The sequence below is a fragment of the Sus scrofa genome, chromosome 14 (genome assembly GCF_000003025.6).
Source record: "Sus scrofa isolate TJ Tabasco breed Duroc chromosome 14, Sscrofa11.1, whole genome shotgun sequence".
In the NCBI taxonomy this organism is placed as follows: Eukaryota; Metazoa; Chordata; class Mammalia; order Artiodactyla; family Suidae; genus Sus; species Sus scrofa.
The window spans coordinates 132,886,528-132,908,821 of NC_010456.5; the positions used below are offsets into that span (position 1 = coordinate 132,886,528).

The 22,294-nt window shown below is 48.8% G+C and overlaps 1 long non-coding RNA gene across 1 annotated transcript in view; it reads left to right on the forward strand.

The window, feature by feature from the left end:
• LOC110256800 overlaps positions 1-22,092 on the forward strand; it is a 171,929-nt gene extending 149,837 nt beyond the window's left edge. The window contains exons 4-6 of the long non-coding RNA XR_002338809.1: positions 1,708-1,753; positions 7,765-8,031; positions 21,854-22,092. This is a non-coding gene — a long non-coding RNA (uncharacterized LOC110256800). The remainder of the gene's footprint in view (positions 1-1,707; positions 1,754-7,764; positions 8,032-21,853) is intronic.

The window sequence follows — 22,294 nt, forward strand, 5'->3', positions numbered from 1 at the left end:
TTTTATTTTAATCTGTGTAAGTGCATTTTCTGCACGAGGTTAAAATATAAATCCCTTCTCCTGAACAAGACTGGTTTTCTGGCTGACTTGAGAGCACAATTTACAACTGATTTAATTTGTTCTTCACAAACATTCCTAATGACATTACCCCGGTGCATATACAGACTCCCTCCTCTTATTCCATTAACTCCCAAATCGGGTTTAAAGACCATATTGATGCTAGATGTTATTATGGGTGATTATCAAAACAACAGACAACTCGGCAAAGTGTTTACTAACTGGTTTATATATAATTTCTGTAATAACGACAACAGATGGTAATGCTACAAACACTAAATCACGCTTTTCGCCGCTGAAACAAATTGGCAGCCTGCAGTACAGAAATGGTGTACGTAGCTACATACAGATGCTTCACTCATCAGCTATAGTGTTCATCTTATTAGGAAATGGGTCTGTTACCGCTATTACAGGTAATCTTTCCATTTACAATTACAAAATATATATTTTCAATGAAAATGGTTTTCCGCAACTCAGCTGCCTGAAGGATACTTTTCCCCCTCTAATTACCACCCCGGCGAATGTGAGCCGGGGGCCAAGCCCCGCGCAGGGCTGTGTTTGTCCCAGTTAATGGTAGTGGCTGCATTTCAGCTGCGTAGAGATGAGCCGCCTCGCTGAGACCCTCCACCTCTTGTTGGAAAGGCCATGACGCAGCCCCGGGAGTGGGTGCATCAGCGCTTTAGAAGCCGGGTGTGAACAGGCTGAAAAGCAGCTAAACGCGGAGGGGGCCCTGACTCATGTTCGTCTGTGCGGCCTGCCATTCTCCAATCCCCTGAGAAGGAGCGGGTTTTAGGCGTGGGAGGAACCCTGTCCTGGACAAGCTCCGCCTCCGCTTTTTACAGACGGGAAGTGGAGGTCCAGAAGGTGCTCGGAGGAAGGGACTTGCCCAGGTCACCAGGTGGCGGGACTAGGATGCCCTCGCAGTCCCTGGCCGGGAGTGCAGCGTTTCTTTTGCCCCACGGGGGATCCTCTGTCCCGCCAGGTGTTCTGGGTGCTGCTGGGGGGCACCCAAGGCTAAGAAAGATGGTGGCACCTCCAAATCTCAGTGGCCCCATCCTGAGCCCTGCACACGCACGACCTCATCGAACCCTGCAGACAGCTGGGCAGGTGAATACCTCTGACCCCACCTTCCAGGTGAGGAACCCGTGGGACACTGGGGGGGAGGAGGGGGGGTGTCACTTGCCTGGGGTCCTTTGAAGCTGTAGGGCTGGGATCTGAACTCCGTCTGGTAACTGTTTCCAAAGTCGGTGGGGCTAACCACTCCGCAATACTGCCTTTGCAGAGCTGGGCCTTTGTGCCTTTGTTCTCTTAGAAAAACCAAAGCAGAACAGAGTTGAACAGGGGGCCAAGGGCAGGCTGTGTTGGGGGCATTTCTGGCTTTGCAGAGTGACCAGCCTTCCGTCCTTGACCCTTTGTTTTTCCCCATCGAGGTGTCAGCTGCTGTCTAGCCAGGATGCCGAAGCTGCGTGGTGGCTGGCAGAAAATGAGCTGGTGTGGACACGACGGGTGCTGGATTGAGAGGCAGGCTCTGGGCTGGCCCTCCTGAGTTCGGCTCAGCTGCTGACCCACTGAGGCCCCCTCAGTGCCTCCCTCCACCTCCTTGGCCTTGTCTGCAGAGGGAGGCTAACTGTGATCCCTGTCTTCTCACAGGAGCACAGGATGGGCGTGGACCAGACAGTTCGTGAACAGGACTGAGGTGAGGACGTGATGCATCCTGAACACCGACTGGCAAGTCTATGCTCTGCCCAGAGCGGGGCTCTGAGGGGGTTGGCCCCTCCCCTACGGCCACCATTGTCGCTGGAATGACTGCCCACCTGCCAGCTCTTGGCTCTGGTTCCCCCCCACCCCCATGGGGTTGGGGATACCTGCCTCTGCTAGCATAGCCCCTGTTCCCTAGGGCCCCCCGCCTCTTGCCCCCAGGATCCTATATTAGTCATCCATGACCTGGGGTGAATTTCTTTCTTTTGGAGGCCCTCCCTGGTCTGAGCCCTGATCACTAGGTGACAGTACTATTAGTGCCTCAGACAGAGGATGTCCCAGTGGGGGATGGGTGCATCATATAGGTGAGGAAACGGAGGCCCAGGGCAGAGGTGGCTTGCTCCACATCCTGAAAAAGTGAACCAGGCCTTGTCCCCGATCTCAAAGTGTCGTGAGGACAAAAGGGGACCAAGGATGTTGTGCCTGGGTCTTTTGGTCACTTGGGACATGTCCAGCCCTGCACCTCTGCCTGCTGGTGTGTTGCTGAGTGTGGGCTGTGGGACCCTCCAGCTGAGGGGTTCTTGTGGGTCTGGGGCTGCACCTGCTAATTTCTCTGGGGCCACACGACCAGGGTCCCCACGGTTTTCAGCAAGATGCCACACTGCCAGGGGTTCCACTCAGCCAGGGAGCACCCTCTTTCTCAGATTCGGAGAGTGGGGCTCCAAAAGATACCCTTTGGTCCCTCTCACAATTATACTGGAGGCAGCGGTACGCCTGCCCCTTAGCCAGGAGCAAGAGCTCAAAAGAAGCCCAGGTGTCCGCTGCTGGAGGCAGGTGAGTCAGAGAGCCACCCTCGGGCTCCAGGTCTGACCCGGACCAGGCCCAGGTGTCCAGAGGCTGCTCCTCCAGCTGGCCCCTCGCCACCCTTTTATCTGGGTGGTTCTGAGATGCCTTTGTGAGAAGCACATTTCTTGTCCCCTCACTGGGCGAGGAGGGTCAGAGGAGATTAAGTGCTTCCTGTGCTTGGCTCACGCCCACAGTGGTGGGGACGCTGCTGTGCCTCATGCAGTTGCCCTGAGGATTGACCCAGGACAAGGGCCCGCCACGCTCCAGCGAGAAGCCAATCACACGCTTCCCGGGGACCACTGTGTGAAGGGGCAATGAATTGTTTCCTCCCTGTAATTTTCTGCATGGATATCTCGCTACTGTCCCCTGGCCACTCCCCTCTGACCTCAGAGGTGGCCCTGTGCCCTGGCCACACGGCACCTCTCTTCAGTCGTGCAATGAGCGACTGCTTTGAGGGCTTGTCTCAGAAGAGCCATGCTGCCCTCGGTGGGCTGGGAGGAAGGCCCTGGTCTGGGCAGATTCAAGGAAGGACCCAGCCTGGGCCCAGGGCCTCCCCAGCGTGGCTTCCTGGGCTCTGTCTGGACCAGGGGATTGCCAGGAAGAGAATGAAGTCAGTTTGGAGGGACAGGCCTGCTCCTGTTTTCTCCTCCGATTTGGCCATTTTCCTTGGGAGAGCCGTGTGGCTGGAGGAGGAAGCCTTTTGGAACCCAAGGTGTGTGTAGAGCGCAGCTCGCGGCTGATTTGACCACGGGCACCTAACTTCTCTGTGCCTCCGTCTTTTCTTCTTCCAAGTGGGGATGAAAGAAGCACCGTAGGACCACAGCACAAAGTGGGATCTCACAGGATGGAGCTCTTATTGTAGGCCATCTCGGGACCTCTATGACATTCATGGCATCGTTAGGCATTTGACACTTTTTCCCCCCAAAATCCAAGCCAGTGGGAATAGCATGTCTGTTCCTTCCACAATGGTCACGACCTCGAAACACTTTCCTTGGCCATATTCTAATCGAACTCATGGTCCTCCTTCCAAAGGAGGAGCCTCTTGGAGGTGCCATTGGGGCTCAGCGGAAATGAATCTGATTAGCATCCATGAGGACTGGGGTTCGATCCCTGGCCTCACTCTGTGTTAAGGATCCGGCGGCATTGCCATGAGCTGTGGTGTAGATCGCAGATGCAGCTTGGATCCTGCATTGCTATGGCTGTGGTGTAAGCCAGCGGCTGCAGCTCCAATTTGACCCCTAGCCTGGGAACCTCCATATGCCGCAGGTACAGCAGAATCAAAAAGAGGAAAAAAGAAAGAGGAGCCTCTTTGTATTAAGAGTGATATGTTACCATGGGGCTTGTGAAAATATTACCTGGGTTCCATGAATAGCTGGGTTACAGGAAATACTTTGACTTCTAGCAAAGGGAATTTAATCCCTTATGTCAATATTTTCTTTCAGTGGGAAAGGTGTTCCTGACATGCTACCAGGTGAAATATTATGAGAGAATAGACTGGAAATTGCCAAACAGCAGGCCTGCAAAAAGTCCTTGCCGTATTCTGTGCTAGTCTGGGGACCTCAGGCCTCAGTTTCCCTACCTATAACATGGCAGGGGGATGGGACTCAGACTATTTGGTACCTAAGGGTCTCAAGAAGCTCTGACACCTCCTGTGTCTGTGACGAGTGAGAAGTCCAGTAAGCAGAAAGAATTCCAGTTGGTGGAAGCTGCCCTTGGGCCCCACCGTCTAAGCTGTGACCAGGCTCTGAGACTTTTCTGGGCTGCCCAAGCTGGCTCAGAACTGCCTTGACTATATGGCACAAGATGGCCTCATTAACAGACATGTTGCAGAGTGTAGCTAGAATATCTAGCAGATTAAAAAAAAAAAAAACCTCCCAAAGATTATAAAAGACTTTAATTAGAATTTCACAAAGGTGGTATGTGAGGATTTACTAATTGCCTTTCCAAGTTTTTCTTTTTTTTCTTTCTTTTCTTTTTTTTTTTTTTTTTCAGTGCTCAGCGCAGCCTCAGAGATACGACAGAGGGAACAGTGTTTTAAGGCCAGGGTACAATGTGACAACAGTGATAGATATGCTAATTTCTTCATTCACTCCACTTCACTTCTTTTATTCTTTCCAATTAAAGCAAATGCTACTGAAACTGTAATTAAGCCAGGGCTGGGCCCTGATTGCCTGCTGTTTTAATGAAACCCTATTGATTTTTCTTTTCTTTCTAATGGCCACACGTGGTGCTCAATGGTCAAACACAGGCCCTGCTTTCGCGTCCCCAGCAAAACTTAATTTTGGCCTGGTGAGTTGGGGGCCGTTTATTCAGTAGCAGTGGGTAAGGCTCTACCTGTGAGATAGCGTTGGGAGCAGAAAACCAAGGATGCCCACCATCCATCCATCCGAAAGCAGCCACGTGCCTTCGTGAACAGACCCTAACAGCCCTGCTTGCCTAGTGCTGTTTCCACAGGAAGCAGTGTGTGAGTGAGTTCAACTCCCGTGGCCTCACCAAGCTGGGTGTTAAAATCTGGGCAAGTTGGAGCCATGGAAATATATATCCTTGACAGATGTTCACAAGCCAGAGAGCAGTTTTAGAGACAAAGTATCAGAGAACATTTTATTTCTCTTTGGCATTAATTCGAGAAAGAAGTTTTGCACAAAGTGTCTTTCGGAGAGGACGCCTTCACGTAACCCATAGATGCAATGCAGAGTAAATGAAGGAGGCGGACTCTTGGGAGCCGAGCACTTTAATAGCCTGGCAGATACTTAATGGTGCAAACTAATATTCTGATCCGCAAGTATAGTTTCAGAGAGCGGTGGGTTTCTTCATCACGCAGAACTCAGAAAGAAGCATGAGCTTGTGGTTCCTAAATAGCTGGGAGCTGTCTGAGCAGAGTCATTGCTCAGGGCGATGGGCTGGATGCAGGCAGCTGGCAGCGGAAACTCGCCCTTGCCTGAGCTGGCTCCCAGCACGGCCTTTGTTGGTGCCCCGGGGGAAGGAGTGCGTGGAGCAGGGAGGCGGCTCACACGCAGACCACCTGCACCTTCCTTTCTGCTCCTCTCAGAGGGGCTTCTTCTCCGACTCTTGTCGCCAGATTCTCACAGGTCTGTGAGCTTCTTCCTGTACTGGGACAGTTGCAAGGGATTTGGAAAGAATCTGAGTGGACATTATGGCTCTTACTCTCCTGAAAAAAAGGATCCCAAGACTCACGCCCTCCCCACCCTGGCCAAAGAAAACCAGGCAGTGGCATCATTATCATCAGATCCTAATTCATTGATGGCCCACTGTGTGCTCGGCACTGGCTGGGTGCTTTGCATAGGTTATTTCACTAGGAGCTCCTTATGCCTCCCCTGAAGACAAGAAAATGGGCTGAGGGGAGTTGGCACAGTTATGAAAGTTCTAGAGCAGAGGCAGGAAGTGCAGGGTAGAGAACAAATCATGTAGTTTCCCAGTGGCCTGGCAGTTAAGGATTCAGCATTGTCGCTGCTGGGACTTGGGTTCCATCCCTGGCCCGGCCCGGGAACTTCTGCATGCCACAGGCACAGCCAAAAAAAAAAAAAAAAAAAAAAAAAGGCAAATTGCACTCCAGGGTTTGGTGACATGACCCAGCCCACTCTCCCTTGCAAGTTAGTCCTTCTCTCCTGTTGTAGGCTGTAAGCTCCTGAGGGTAAGCCGAGGCAGGGTCTGAGGGCTGGGTCTGGTGGTGGAGGGACGGGGCTGCCCCGTACATTATAGGAGGTTTAGCCACACTCCTGGCTTCAACCCACTAGAGGCCAGGAGCACAGCCCTGGCCAGGAGCACAGCCCTGGTTGTGACAACCAAAAATGTCCCCAGACATTGCCCAGTGTCCCCTGGGGAAGAAAACAGCTCCCTCTTGAAAATCACTGGTCTAGACATTTATGTTTTATTTGCCTGAAACATAGCACCATTCAAAAACAAGCACATCAAATGCTTTGTTTTCATCGAATGGCCTATGCCAAACGATTGAATAGCAGCATCCTTGTTTTACATTCAAGTGGAAAGCTAAAACGCAGATTTGAGGACTAGGAAAAAAAGACCACACTGATTTTGTTTTTGACGGACCCTAGATCCTTCTCCAAGAAAGCATTCAGGGAGGAGCGTGGGCCTGAGGAGTCAGAAGCCTTGTGCAGCTTCAGGCTGTTCCTCACTGGCTGGGGTCAAGTCCCCAGGCCCTGGTGCCACGAGTTTTTGTCATTAAGGCGAGGAGGATGTAATGATTCATCTGTGGGGTCCTGGTAGGACTGACATTCTTCATCATTAGACAGAAGCATCTCGGATCCGGGAATTTCCGGGTAGGGGCAGAATTCACAACAAGTAAGAGAGGAAGGGAAGAGAGAGGGGGAGAGAGAGAGAGGAAAGGGAAGATGCCCAGAACTGATGGGAGACACTGCACCTCAGGTTCACCGCAAATTGTGAATGTTCACTGAAGAACCTGGCCTCAAATCAGCTTGTAGTTTCCCATGCAGACCCCTGGACCCCCACATCTCTGTATAAGAAAATTATAGAGAAGATTGGATTCGCTTTACAGAGATGTGCCTTACCTCTCTGTCAGGAAGACATTACTTCTTCAAAAAAAGAAAAAAGAAAAACAAAAACAAAAACAAAAGAACAAAAAAAAAAAAAAAGAAAGAAAAGGAAAAATTAGGTTTTGCTTTGCGGTGATTTGCATCCTTACTGGTCCTGATGAGGGTCAAGGAGGGACCTGCTTTTGAGATGCCGCAGGATTCTGGAAGCAAAGAAACAGATGGTATCTTGAGAGTGGTTGCCAGAGCAAAATTCCCCAGAAGAGAGAATTTGGAATTGTTGAAAAAGCAAGGTAAGTTGTCCTAAAGCTGTGATCCCCAGGGGTGATTCCCCCCCCCGCCCCCGCCTCAAAGCAGAGCATTTAAGGCTGCTTCTCCCACTAAGTGCAGGTGATACACAAAGAACATGGCTTCTCTTTCGTCACATCTCTTCGGAAAGAGCCAGCTTCCTATACGGGCAACAGAAACCCTCCCGTCTCACTTGCTTTGCCTTTATTTCATCCTTTAGGATCTACACCCGTAGAAAGAAACCATTTCTGAAAACCCTTTGGAACCAATGGCCTTCTTTTTGCAGATAAAGAGGAAAGCCAGAGTTTTTAATTGGTTTTTAAAAAATTGCATGTTCTTTTGACAGAGACGAAAGACCCTTCTCCTGGGTGTTACCTCTGACATCTTGCTTGTTAGAACTGGAGAGAGAAAAAAATGGACCCCAGGAATGGAGCTGCAGGGACCCTGGAAAAAGGGGACACCATCACGCCACCGTTGAGTTCTGTCAACTGTCAAGTTAATTAGAACGAAATTAAAAACACATTTGCCAAGATGTTCCGCAGCCAAACCAGTTAAATAGAGATTTTAACAAAATTGAAAGCATATTATACTGAGATTTGTGGATCCTGGCCCGGTGAGTGAGTGCTGAAAGTGTGATAAAATAACAAAATTGCTGCCTAATAATCTATAGAATAATATTGTCAACTAATGGATTATAATAAAATAAAAGCTGTTATTAGGGTAAAACATTATAACAAAAAATCCAACTTTTATTTGCAGCACCTCCCCCTTAATGGTTTTGAGCATTTTGAAAGGTAATTTAAACAAGTACATTGTATCCTTATTGAAACTGCTTCATCTCGCTGGCTGCTGAAAATGGCTTTAACCATCTCTCTGAACAAAAGCACCCCTAATAAGACAACAAAAAGCCCAAAGCAATGGCCCAGCAGCATCACGCTCTGGCCAGGAGCAGCGGAGCCTCTAAGGCAGCAGCTTTCTCCCTGCATGTAATTAGATGAATTAAAAGGACAAAGTGGTTAATGTAACTGTTGTGGGGGGGGGGCAGCCCTTTTCATCCCATCCATTTCAGACAAGAGCCTGTGGCTTTTGCTTCAGCAATGCAGAGAAGAATGTTGGCGGGGAGGGAAATTAACAAGCTTAATCTGCGAGGAATCTGCTCTGAGTCATGGATGAAATGTATCTCGAGCAACGAAAGGCTAGTCATTCCTGCTTCCTTTTATATGCCTAATAAAACTTACAATAAATTAACTGCATTTTAGTTTGCAGCCAGGCTTTAATCAGGGATGAGGCATCGGGTAGTCAAGTTACAAGGAGCCTTCAACTGGTGCATTTCAACTATGTGCTAAGGCGGGTGGGGTCCTCGCTAATTAGCCTTCCTTCCGATGTTGATATTTCAAGTAGTGGTTCATCACTGGCGTTCGTGGTTTTCAGTGACAGGGTAGTGAGACGGCAGGTGTATATTATCAGTCCAGGTCAGTTGACTGGGGGGAGTAGCGTGCTTGGGAAAAAATCTTTCCCAGGCGAATTAATTCTCTTATATTTCTTCCTCTAATTGACTCCATGAAGTTGCCTTGATAACGTCATACGTTATTTTCTATGAGTTGCTCCTATTCTTCACGCTGACCTATCAGGAAGGATGCCATCATGGTAGTATCTCATAGCGGAAAGAAAAATGGACTCCTGTTTGGGTGCTGAGTTTTAGTCTCTGTAGACCTGGGAGAGTGATCCAGTTGGATTTAGGGCCCTAGAAACAGCCGAAAACAGTGGTGGGATCAGCTCCATCTGCGCCTCCATTTTGTCCTCTCAGCTTAATGTGGACTCAGAACTGCAACTTGGAGCCTTCCTTGACCTATGGGCAAATTATGACTTTGTTTTATTATAAAAAATAGAAGGTGGAAAATTAAATTCATTAGCTCCAGTTACTAAATGATTCATCTGGCTGGTTAATGAAGCTGCACATTATGCTAACAAGATAAAGGCAAAGAATAACATGTGGGGATCAGCGGCTACAGGCAAGCTGTGCCCGGCTCTGCTGGAGACGCACAGCCCAGGAGCCTGTACTTGAGATGGATGATGGCGTGATGTGGGGAGCCAGGGTGGGGAGACAGAGCTGGGAGACAGGCAGGGGGTGCCCCGGTTGCTTCTCAGAGAGACCTGGAGGCTAAGTCAGGGCTGACCACACTCCAGGGGACTGGGTTGAGCCTTTCTGGGTGTGGGAAGGGCCAAGACTTCATTGGAAGGCATTTGCTGCTGATGGAAAGAGTACCAGGTCATCTGGGGGAAGGTCAAGGTCGAGGTCAAGGCCCCATAAGGCTCTGGAGCTTCCACTAAGCCTCGAGTTGGGGACAGGGCTGTGTTAGGGACTGAGAGACTGCGGAGAGGGTCCCTGCTGTCTGTGTTCTCAGCCATTTCTTGGGATCCAGGCTCACAGAGGTGAAGGGTGGGGCCCTGGATTGATTCTTGGCTCCTCCATGTCCCAGCTCTGGGACCTTGGGAGGGCACACTTCGCCTCATCTATAAATAAAATGGGCACAATCATAGCAGCACCTTGTGGATTTAATTATGTATCAACCCACCCCCCACCCCCCTCACTTTGGGCCTCTACTGCTCCACGAGCTTCCCAACACTTTTGTTCTGATCAGATCCATTGTCCTTGTTTCTGGAAGAGGTTGGCCCTCAGGTCACTCCAGGGTCCTGAGGCACAGTCACTGTTCGGAGCCCAGGGAGGCCCCTGAGGAATAACTGCTTATGTAAAGGGACCTCCAGATTTTCTCATTTAACTCTACTGAGCAAAGAAGCTTTGAGTCATTGCAGAAGCTACTGACTACAGCAGGTCTGTCCCCTCACCAGACTGTGTCCTCTTTGCTTTTTGGAATTCTGGTTCTTTCTCTCTGGTGTTGCTGGGTCTTCACCCCAAACTGGCTGCAAGAAGCAGGTTTGGGGCTCCCACTGCCTTCCCAGTGGCCCTAAGATGCCTCTGTCATTATCCCTACCATCTGAACTGAGCCAAACTGTTCCTCATTCTCTAAAGAACATTCATCAAATAGCAAGAATAACTCAGTTTCAAAGGCAACCTACTTCTGTGCTGCATGGTGAAAAGGGACCTGGGATTTCGAGTCTGAATCCCAGCCCTCTACAAGCTGTGTGACTTTGGACAAGTCCCTCCACCTCTTGGGGACTGGCGGTAATCATGTGCCTTGCTTCTGCCAGGGAGGCTGCGACTGAGTGTGAAAATGGTGAAGTATTATGTCATAGGTCCATGCTGGCATGGGAGTTGTCTTTCCCCTTCTTTGGAGGTGGGGGAAAGTGCAGCATCTCTTAGGTCAATCAAGTTCCTGCTTCCTAGAAGTTGAGCCCAGCAACTGGGCCAGTGGGTGGAACCTGCAAATCACCCTTAACTTGGATGCTTCCTTTGTGGTGGAGGAGCACCCAGTATAGCCAGCTCATTGCTTGGGCAGAGGAACAAGGCCACTTGAGCCCTGCCTAGAGATTTGCTTCCTGCTCTTCACCCAAGGGGTTGTGTCAGTACCCTCCCCCCCCACCCCGCACCCCTCCCCTCCCCGCGCCAGAGGATTAGCCCCTGTGTTACTTTTGTTGTCATCAGAATTGTCCTAGCTTAGCCACAATCTTCTCAGCCAGGACTGGTTGGCCATTTTCTACATGCCAAGTCTCTCCAGATGCCATCTCCATTTAGGTCTCAATAATAGGTTAGGAAAATTCAGAAATGCCTCTACCAGCTAGCTCCTAGCTTGGAAAGACTCTCTTCTATCTTTTCTAAGGTACAATAAGCAAGACCTCTTAAGCCCGGAAGAGGGCGAGTCGGAGAAACGTTTGGATACAACTGAGGTTTACCCGCACCACTCTTACCCACTGCCACCACTCTTGCTACGACCCATGCTCTGGGTGTTGCAAGACCAAGATGGTATTCCAGGGACATAAATAGCATAGGGCTGGGAGTCTCTGGATAATTCTGAATATGGCCAATAGTTGTGGCAATCTGACTACCGTTGACATTAAATGACTTTTTACTGAAAGATTAAGATTTTGCAAAGATGTTAAGCCAGTCAACAATGTGAATGGAATTAGGACCTTGTGTAAATGGTCATTATTTTTTTTTTTACATTTTATTGAATTATAGTTGATTTACAATGTTGTGATAATTTCTGCTGTACAACAAAGTGATTCAGTTATACATATACACATATGTAAATGGTCTTTTTTAATTGAAGTACAGTTGGCATACAATATTCTATCAGTTTTAGGTGTACAGTATGGTGATTTGACTTATGTACATTACGAATTGATCACCACAATAAGTCTAGTAACCATCTGTCACCATACAGTCATTACAACAGTATTGACAGTATTCTTTTTTTTTTTTAATTTTTTTTTTTTGTCTTTTTTTTTTGCCATTTCTTGGGCCGCTCCCGCCGCATATGGAGGGTCCCAGGCTAGGGGTCGAATCGGAGCCATAGCTGCCAGCCTATGCCAGACCCACAGCAATGCAGGATCTGAGCCGTGTCTGTGACCTACCCCACAGCTCGCTGAACAAGGCCAGGGATCGAACCCGCAACCTCATGGTTCCTAGTCGGATTCGCTAACCACTGAGCCACGACGGGAACTCCTTATTGACAGTATTCTTTATGCTGTATGTTACATCCTCATGACTTGTTTGTTTTATCACTGGAAGTTTGTACATCTTTATCCTCTTTACCTATTTTGCCCAACCCCACCCGTTTCCTGTCTGGTGGCCACTAGTTTACCCTCTTTCATTTCCGATTTTATTTATCTGGGCCCTTTCTTTTTTTTTCTTGATGAGTCTGGCTAAAAGTTGGTCAATCTTGTTTATCTTTTTAGAGAATTACCTCTTAGTTTTATTAATCATTTCTATTGTTTTAAAATATTTCAATTATTTACTCTCTTAGCTCTATTATTTCCTTCCTTCTATCAACTTTGGGCTTTGATCTTTTTCTAGCTCCACTAGGTATAAGATTAGATTGTTTATTTAAGGTTTTCTTATTCCCCGAGGCAGGCCTGTATCACTATAACCTTCCCTCTTAGAACTGCTTTTGATTCATCTCATAGATTTTGGAACCTTGTGTTTTCATTTTCATTTGTTTCAAGGACTTTTCGATTTCCTCTCTGATTTTTTTTTTTTTTTTTTACTGACCCATTGGTTGTTTAGAAGCATGTTGCTTAGCCTCTATGTATCTGAGTTTTTTCCCCCAGTTTTCTTTTTGTAATTGATTTCTAGTTTCACATTGTGGTGGTTGGAAAAGATGCTTGATATGATTTCAGTCTCCTTAAATTTATTGCGACTTGTCCTAACATGTGATCTGTCTTAGAGAATGTTCCATGTGCACTTGAAAAGAATGCATATTCTTCTGCTTTGGGATGGAATGTTCTATATATATCTATTAAATTTACCCGATCTAATGTGTTTAAGGCCAGTGTTTCCTAATTGATCTTCTGTTTGGTTTATCTATCTATTGATGTAAGTGGGGTGTTAAAGTCCCTTACAATTATTACATCACTGTCAATTTCTCCCTTTATGTCTGTTAATATCGCTTTATATATTTAGGTCCTCTCACATTGGGTGCACAGATGTCTACAAGTGTTATGTCCACTTATTGGATTGATTTTTATTGTCATTATGTAGTGCTCTTCTTTGTCTCTCATTACAGTCTTTGTTTCAAAGTCTATTTTGTCTGATATAAGTAATGCTACTCAGCTTTCTTTTCTGTTTGTATGGGATACTTTTTTCCCATCCTCTTACTTTCAATCTGCATGTGTTTTTAAATTTGAAATGAGTTTCTTATAGGTAGCATACATATAGGTCCATTCGTTCATTCGTTCTTTTCTTTCTTTCTTCCTTCCTTTCTCTCTCTCTCTCTCTCGTTCTTTCTTTCATCTCTCTCTCTCTTTCTCTTCTTCCTTTCTTTCTTTTTAAAATTCATTCAGCCATCCTATGTCTTTTGATTAGAGGATTTAGTCCATTTAAAGTAATTATTAATAGGTATGTAATTATTGACATTCTGTTAATTGTTTTCTGGTTGTTTTTATAATTCTTCTCTGTTCCTCTCTTCTCTTGTGATTTAATGGATTTCTTTATTGTTAGTTCATATTACTTTATTTTTGTGTTTCTGTTACAGGTTTTTGGTTTGCAGTCACCTCGAGTTTCATATATAAAAAGTTATGTATATATCTGCCTATTTTAAACTGATGGTTGCTTAAGTTTGAGTGCATAGTAACATCACTACATTTTTAATTCCCCCACCTTGTCTTATGTTTTTGACATCATATCTTATACTTTTTAGTTTTGTGTACTATTTAGGTGATTTTTTTTAGGCATAGATAATTTCACTACATTTGTATTTTAATCTTCATAGCTTTATAGGTGGTTAATCCACTGTCTTTATTATTTTTGCTTTTACTAGTGAGATTTTTTTGCTTCATAGTTTTCTTATTTCTAGGTATGACCTTTTCTTTTCAGTTTAAAGAGTTCCCTTTAACATTTCACGTAAGACCAGCTTAGTGGCGATGAACTCCTTTAGCTTCTGCATATCTGGGAAGCTTTTTCTCTCTCCTTTAATTCTGAATGATAACCTTGCTGAGTAGAGAATTCTGACTAACTTTTTTCCTTTCAGTACTTCGAATATATTATATATAATATATATTTTCAGTACTTTGGCAGAAGAACTTTAGTCCCTTCTGGCCTGAAAAGTTTCTGCTGAAAAATCAGCTGATAGTTTTATGGGGGGTTTCCTGGTGTATAACCAGCTGTTTTTCTCTTGCTGCCTTTATGATTTATCTTTATCATTTATGCTTTATCTTTAACTTTTTTTGATCTTTTTTGTGTTTTTAGGGCTGCACTCATGCCATATAGAGGTTCCCAGGCTAGGGGTCTAGTCGGAGCCATAGCCATCAGCCTACACCAGAGCCACAGCAATGTGGGATCTGAGCTGCACCTGCAACCTATACCACAGCTCATGACAACACGGTCCGTATCCTTAACCCACTGAGTGAGACCAGGGATTGAACCCGCATCCTCATGGATGCCAGTCGGGTTCATTAACTGCTGAGCCACGACAGGAACTCCTTTATCTTTAACTTTTGACATTTTAATTGTTACGTGTCTTGGTGTGGATCTCTTTGGGTTCAACTTAGGGCCCTCTGTGCTTCCTTGACTTGGACATTGGTTTCCTTTGCCACCTTAGGGATGTTTTGAGCCATTATTTCTTCAAATAGTTTTTCTGTCTCTTTCTTTCTCTTCTTCTTCCGGGACCGCTATAATATGAATGTTAGTATGCTTGCTATTGTCCCAGAGGTGTCTTTAACTATCCTCATTTTGGAAACATTTTATTTTATTGGAGTATAGTTGCTTTACAAAATTATCCTCATTTAAAAAAATTCTTTTCTTTTTGCTGTTCGGATTGGATGATTTCTACAAGCCGGTCTTCCAGGTCACTGACCCATTCTTTTGCATCCTGTTGTCTGCTGTTGATTCCCTCTATCGTGTTTTTCATTTCAATTATTTTACGCTATAGTTATGATGAGTTCCTTTAATATATTCTATCTCTTTTTTTTTTGAACTGCTCATTGAGTTCATCCATTCTTCCTCCAAGTTTGGTGAGCATCCACATGGCTATTCTTTGAATTCTTTTTTTTTTTTTTTTTTTTTTTTTTGTCTTTTTGCTATTTCTTGGGCCGCTCCTGCGGCATATGGAGGTTCCCAGGCTAGGGGTCCAATCGGAGCTGTTGACACCAGCCTACGCCAGAGCCACAGCAATGCAGGATCCAAGCCGAGTCTGCAACCTACACCACAGCTCACGGCAATGCCAGATCATTAACCCACTGAGCAAGGGCAGGGACCGAACCCGCAACCTCATGGTTCCTAGACGGATTCGTTAACCACTGCGCCACGACGGGAACTCCTATTCTTTGAATTCTTTATCTGATAAAGTGCTTATCTCAGTTTTGTTTGGTTACTTTTCTGAAGTTTTGTCTTAGTATTTTGTTTTTAAGGTATTCCTTTGCCTCTTCATTTTGCCTAATTCTCTGTGTCTGCTTCTATGTATTAGGCATATCGGCCATGTCTCCTGGTCTTGAAAAGGTGGACTTACAAAGCAGGTGTCCTGTGGGGCCCAGTGGCACCATCCCTCCTGGTCACCTGAGCCAGGTGCTCTGTGGGTATCTCTTCTGTGGGCCCTCCTGTTGCTGTTGGGCCATGACTTCTGCAGGTCCACTGTGGGGAGGGCTGTTCCCTGGTGTGACTGGCTGTGAGGCCCAGCTGTGACTGTTGTGGTGTGCTGGGCCCCAGGTTGGGGGCCACTCTGAAAGGCTGGATGAGATGGGTCCTCTGGAGACCACCGGAGTGGGATGCACAAGGCTAGCTAGACTGATGGACAGTGACAGACATGGCCAGCGCTGGGCCAGCTTGGTGGAAGGAGAGTAGAGAAAATGGCATCTGCCAGCACTTCTGTCCCTGGGGAACGTGCCACCACATCCATGCTCCTCTGGCACAGGCCCCAAACCTGGGCAAGGAATCTCCTTTTCATGTGACCCAGGGGCTTTTCAAGCTGCTGCCTCTGCACCGGGCCCAGGAGGAAGTCAGCTTGCGGCCGAGCCTTCCAGAGCAGAGTCTTGGTTTCCCACAGCTCTCTGGCTCTCCCGGATGTAGGCGCACTGGTTTTCAAGGTCAGCTATGATGGGGGCTCGTGTGCCGGGGAGCCTGTCGTGGGGCTCAACCCCCTCGCTCCTCACGAGGGCCTTCCTGGTTTCGACATCCCTCCCACTCGGGGGTCACCGGGGTGGGGCCACGGGTTCTGATTGGACTGCACCTCCGCCCCTCCTACCCATCTTGTGGGGCCTTTTCTTTGCATCCTTGATTGTGGAAAATCTGTTCTGTGTGCCTTCAGGTGGTTCTCAGAGGCAGTTGTCCTCTGGGTCATTGTAGCTCTGGTGTGACGCTGGGAGGAGGTAAGCTCAGGGCCTTCCTGCTCCGCCGTCTGGATCTAGCCCTCTCCCCGGCGTAACTGACGTAAACATGTTCTCCAGGGTGAGAGCCTTCCTGTTACGTAGTCCCAGAAAGTTCATGGAAAGAGAAACTAATATCTATGTGAGCCTTAAAATTAAAAGACAATTATATTGAAAACAAGCATGAATAATAGGCGGCTTTGGAATTTAGGGTTTTGCTCTGGTTGTTTTTATTTATTTTTTTTTTTCTACTTCCTGGTAACAACCTGATAACACAGGTTCCTGCAGAGGATGGAGAAGCATCAGGGGAGGGGACGGCAGAGAGAAGGCTGCCATGAACGATACCTGGGTGTTGGGACAAGGTATGGATGAGAACACAAAAGAAATGTGCTTTTGCACACCCAGCTTGGAGTGGATCTTGGGTGACATCTAGGAGGGTTCGCAGGGAGGCTGGGCTCAAAGGCCAAGTTCTAGCCAAGCTCGAGCATTTGGGCCAGTCCCATAGGCTAGGATGTCTACACACAACTCAAGAGCCAAGAATGGCTTCTGGGACAGAGTGGGCCCTGGGGCTGGGGCAGGGTCCAGGTGAAGGCAAGGCTGACCAGTCAGAGAGCCCCAGGGTGCAGACACCACAGCTCCAGAGAGTGACATGTTGGTCTCCTTGACCTTCTTGTGGTATGACCATGACCTTCAGCTTGCACAGGAGTGACAGGGCCCTTGTGCCAGAAGTGGGAGCCCAAGGGCCATAGGAAACTCTGGTTCTGGCAAGGGGGAGAACATGTGAACTTAGAATATCTGCTTCCTGCTAGGAAAGCTGATCGCCAAAGCTTTCATCTCAGAAACTGGGCTTTGGGGACATGGGGGAGGGGACACCGCAGGCTCTAGGCTGGAGCAGCCACTCTTGCATAAAAGCAAAATCAGGACTGGTGGAGGAGCCATCTTCAAACATGACCTTGGTGAATTTAATGTTCAGATTTGGGAAAGACCAATGACGTGGACGTTTCTGATTGAAGGTCCTGCTGAGCCATCGCCTTAAGCCAGTCGCCAAGGCACCACTGGGAGGTGGTCTGTTCTGTGGCCACGTTACAGAGCTCACCAACTTGGAGGCCAGTTGACCGGAGGAGGGAAGGAGAGAGGGAGCCCCTAGGGACTGATTTAGCAGTTCCCCAAGGCTCTCGTGCAGGTGTGGTGTGGGCTGAGGTCATCCTTTCGTAGTTCTAGACGTTTCCAAAACGTTTGCTGTTTGCCCTTTCCCTCTGTTTAAGGGACCTTTCAGCAATGCCATTCCGGGGCATGGAAGCTTTCCCCTGAGATGCTGAGCGATGTGTGTGGGAAGCTCTGGAAGCAGAGGCTGGGTCACCTTTCCTTCCTGTCCTTACTCTGCTCACCTTCCGAGGGTCCCACTGGGCAGCCAGCTGGCAGTGCCCCGAGCCTGCCGGGGAAGGTGGACTTTGGGCCTGCAAGTGCCCTGAACTCTCGGCCGGCGTGGGCAGCCCACCCCTCTGGTACCACCTAATGAAGCAGCTATAAATACAAACCATAAATGTCCCAGAGTGATCTTGGGGACCAGGGGCCACTGCTCATTGTTCTTTAAATGCTGCTGGTCAGCAGGATGAAGAAGCAGCAGATATGCTTCGTGCTGCTAGGACTGTTGCAACAGCCGGCAGCTGCTCTGAGAGGCCCTCCTTAAAAGAGCAAGGCTCCCTGCCCGCATCTCTTTACCTTCTCTGTGATGCCCTCATCACCTGGCATCCTCTCCATCCCACCCTCCTGTTGTTTCCTATCTGTCTCTCCTCGCTGGACTGCAGGCTCCATGAGGACAGGGCTTTTTGTGGGCTTGCTGCTGTCTTCCCCACACGTGGCCCGGCCTGACACGTGGCCCGGCCCGGCACGTGGTGGGCGTGTGCTCCACAAAGATCCGGTGAAGGAAATTCACGAATGGGCTTAAAGAAATGATGGGTGTAAGAGGCCCCAGTGGCTGTGTCGAAGGCCCAGCCTTGTCTTCTGCAGAAGCCGCCTTTGGTTATTTCTGTCCTCGTGCTGGGGGACGGGGGCTTTGGGCCTGGCGTTTCCTCCTAATCAGGTGTCCTTGGCTCAGCACACATGCTGCAATTTAGGGCGCAATTTAGCTACGTGTGAAAGGGCAAGAAAGCCATAAAGCACGCACGGAAGCCAGAGAGATGACTGGCCAGGGTGAAGTCAGCCCGCCCAGCCCGGCCCGGCTGAGCCTCTCGTCTGGTTTATCTGTTTCATTCATTCAGCAAATACAGGATGTCTGCCGTGGAGGGGTGGGCCCTGGGGATGTAATAAGGAGCAGAAAAGGGGTGTGGTTCACCCCTATGTGGTGCTTAGATTCCACAGGGGAGGCAGGCATTGATTTAAAAAAAAAAAAGCACGTCACTAAATACACTTCTGTACCTTAGCCTCAGGGCAAGGAGGCAAAGTGGAGCGGCTGTGATCACGAGTCTCCAGGGCCTGGCTTGGCTGCTGGTGGAGGAATCTGGGTGGGCTTCCCTGAGGAAGGGATGTTTGAGATAAAATCTGGAAAGAAACAGCCAATGAGGGGAGCAGCTGGTGGGGGAGGGGGAGAGCATTCCAGGTACAGGGAACAGAGTATGGGGGGGCCCAGAGGCAGAAGGTATTAGGTTGCATCTGAGGAACCCAGTCAGCGACAGCAGCGTCTTCCTGTCTTCAGGCTGATCTTTGTGGAAATAACTGCTTCTTTCTTTCTGGGGTCAGGGTTTGAAAATGAACTTGCTGTTTTTGAATGCGGCTATTGGTGTCTTCCAGCATGTTCTTGACACCTTTCGGAAATCCATGCCTGCCTCAGACCCTTTCTGCCTGGGAAAAGCCAGGGAGGAAGAGACAACCAGTCCCCTCACCCTGGATATATTTCTGTCTCTGCTGTACAGCCGCGTTACACCCCAGAGCCCCTGGGAATCTCTCTCGTGACACCTCGGCTCCATTTCTTGCAGAAATTTCCAACTAAAGGGTAATTGGGTTGGAGGTGTGAAAACAAAAAACTGCCAGCGGGTGGACACAAGGGAGCAAGGGGTGGGGTGGGGGATTAACATTCTAGAGCTTGGAACACAGCACGCCTCTTTTACTATGTAAAATACAATATCCCGATCATATGCTAATTATTTAATAACACTGTTAGTTAGGTGTGAGTTGCGAAAATCCTGACCTGGGTAATTGTAGTGCGCGTAGCTCTCTAACGAATGGCTTTCGAAGATCCGTGTTCCAAAAATTAGATTCTATGATTATATCACGAGCAATGGCACCATTTTGGTGGAGAGGGAGGGGGCTTTCCTGGTGACCCAACATTGACCTTGGTGCTATTTCTAGCTAGTTGTCACTGACCACCTGGAGGGGAGGAGCTGTTTGCCCGCAGACCCCCTGGCTGCAAAGCCAGAGGTGATCTCTAAGTGAGTCGTCATCTTTCTAGCCAGAGAGGAATCAGACGTCACCTTGCCTGGGTCTTGGCTGCAAGGCCAGGCAGCAGAGGCCTCCGTCCTGCACCAGGGACTCAGCCCCACGACCCGGGAGCTCACATGCGGAGGTGGTGAAGGGCAAACATGTGCCACCATGACCTCTGCCTTTGAGGCGTGCTCAGCCATTCCTTCAATTTCACAAAGATCGTTTCTGAGCCCCTACTGACTACCAGGCTCTTGGGAGAGTTCCTGCCCTGAGTTGCCTCTTGGTGGCAGGAGAGGCGGCCGAGGGGGGAAGCAAGGAGCTCCAAGTGAGAGGGCTGGTACAGGGTCGGCCGGGCCACCGTCTCCATCCCAAGTGCCAGCCTAAGAGGAGGCTCCTGGCCTGCAGTTTTCAGACCTCCAGACAACCAGGGAGGTTGAACAGAGCCGGGAGAGGGAGCGGGGAAGAGAGCGATTTCAGTATTTCCTTTTTCTTTTTAAGGCTGCACCTACGGCATATGGAGGTTCCCAGGCTAGAGGTTGGATTGGAGCTGTAGCTGCCGGCCTACACCACAGCCACAGCAACACAGGATCCGAGCCGAGCCTGCGACCTACACCACAGCTCACGGCAAAGCTCATGGCAATGCTGGAGACTTTACCCCCTGAGCGAGGGCAGGGATAGACCCTGCATCCTCCTGGATACTAGTCGGGTTCTTAACCCGCTGAACCACAACGGGAACTCCCTCAGTATTTCTAAATCCCACATTTCCTGGGGGTAAAGGATCACACACTAATGGAAAGATTCACTTACAAAAAAACGTTGGGGGCTGAAATGACCATAAATCAGTCTGGTCAGATGGGTTAGCCCACCCGGATCTAAAGTATCGAAGGCTGTGTTGCACGCGTGGTTTTGAAAGAGTAGCTGCTGTGTCAGATCATTGATTTTGCCAATGAAATTGGTGGGAACGTGGGCTGGTCACATTCACTCCAAGTCCAGCATTTCTCTTGGGGCTCCTGCTTCTTCCCTGAGTCGGACAAGAATCCAGCCGCACCAGAGGAGACACGGACAGGACGGGCGAAGCGGGTCAGTTCGCCAGGGCCTGGGGAAAGCGGTCCGTTTAGGGCTGTGGGTGCTGCCGTCTTCGACACAGGTGTCTGTTGCCCCTGGACCCACGTTCTCCGGTGTCCTTGTGGCGGCTGGGACGGGGCCCTTACTGGCTCAGACCCTTCCCGGGGAGCTGTCTACACTCCTGTGCTCACAGCTCCTCGGTGACGCTCAACCCCACAGGCTCACTCTTGCCTTTCCTCTCCCCTCTGAGCCCAGACCCCTGCTCCTGGATAGTCCTCCGAATCCTTCAAGTTTCGGCCGAAAAGTCCGAGACGTCCCTCATCCACCTGTGCCCCAGCCCTGCAGGTTTCCTGTCTGTTAGGAGAGGCCGTCTACACAAAGTACTCATAAAACTCGACTTTTCTCACTGCGCATGCGCTCTCTGGGCAGGGCGGGGCGGGGCAGGGGGAGGGGCTGGGCATGTGCCAGTGTCCCCCAGCAAATTCCAAGTTCCTGGCCATAACTCCACTCTTGGCAACATTTCCAATCCCTTGGGGAGGTGATGACCTCCTAAGCTGGTGTGTGCGGTGCCAAGGTCCTTTTCCTTCTAAGAATAATGAGAAATTAAACATGAATGGCTCACATCCTCTCTTTCACATAGAAGGTGGTCCCGCTTCCCCCCCTGAATATCGTCATCTTTTCTTTACAAGCCTGGTAGCTCCTCAGACTGCAACTCCTCTGCACCCAGTGGCTGGTGGGAGAGCCTCGGTCACAGCAGACTGGAGCTTGGGAGACAGGGCTTTTATGCGATGAACCTGATTTTTCACTTTTAAACTAGCTCTTTTGGCATGGTGTGGACAGAACCCCAAGAAAAGCAATAATTGAGTATTGAACTGCCTTCTGCCTTGACACAAACACCCTTGGTGATTTCCAGGGCCCTGCGCTGTGGCCCTGAATGGCTGATTTGCTTGTAACTCCTCCTTGTTCCATGACAGAAACACTCACCAATGGAAATATCTGAAGACAGTCCTGTTAGTTTAGACTAGTGGCTGCTGATCTGGGTGCCCTCGTTTGTCTGTGCCACAGCCTGGCTTTCCCTTGGACCGGAGAACATGCTATCTACAAAAGCAAACCCACAGATGTCTTTAATCAGGACAGAATCCCTCACACAGCCTGATCTGTGCAAATTCAAGAACTCTTGCTGTCTAGTTTGAATAAAAGCCAAGATAAATGGAAGTGGTAAGATGTTTCAAGGCTTTGCTGTAAATGTTTCCTACTTGCGAGGGGAGGGAGGGTTATTGGTTGTGTGTGTCCAGCTTCTTTTCCTTTGCCCTTGTTTTTATGGGAACCATCCCTCTTTCCTATGGGACCCATCCCTCTTTCCTATGGGACCCCTTCTTCACTCCGTGCAGTCCTGGTGCTGCTGAGACACCTGC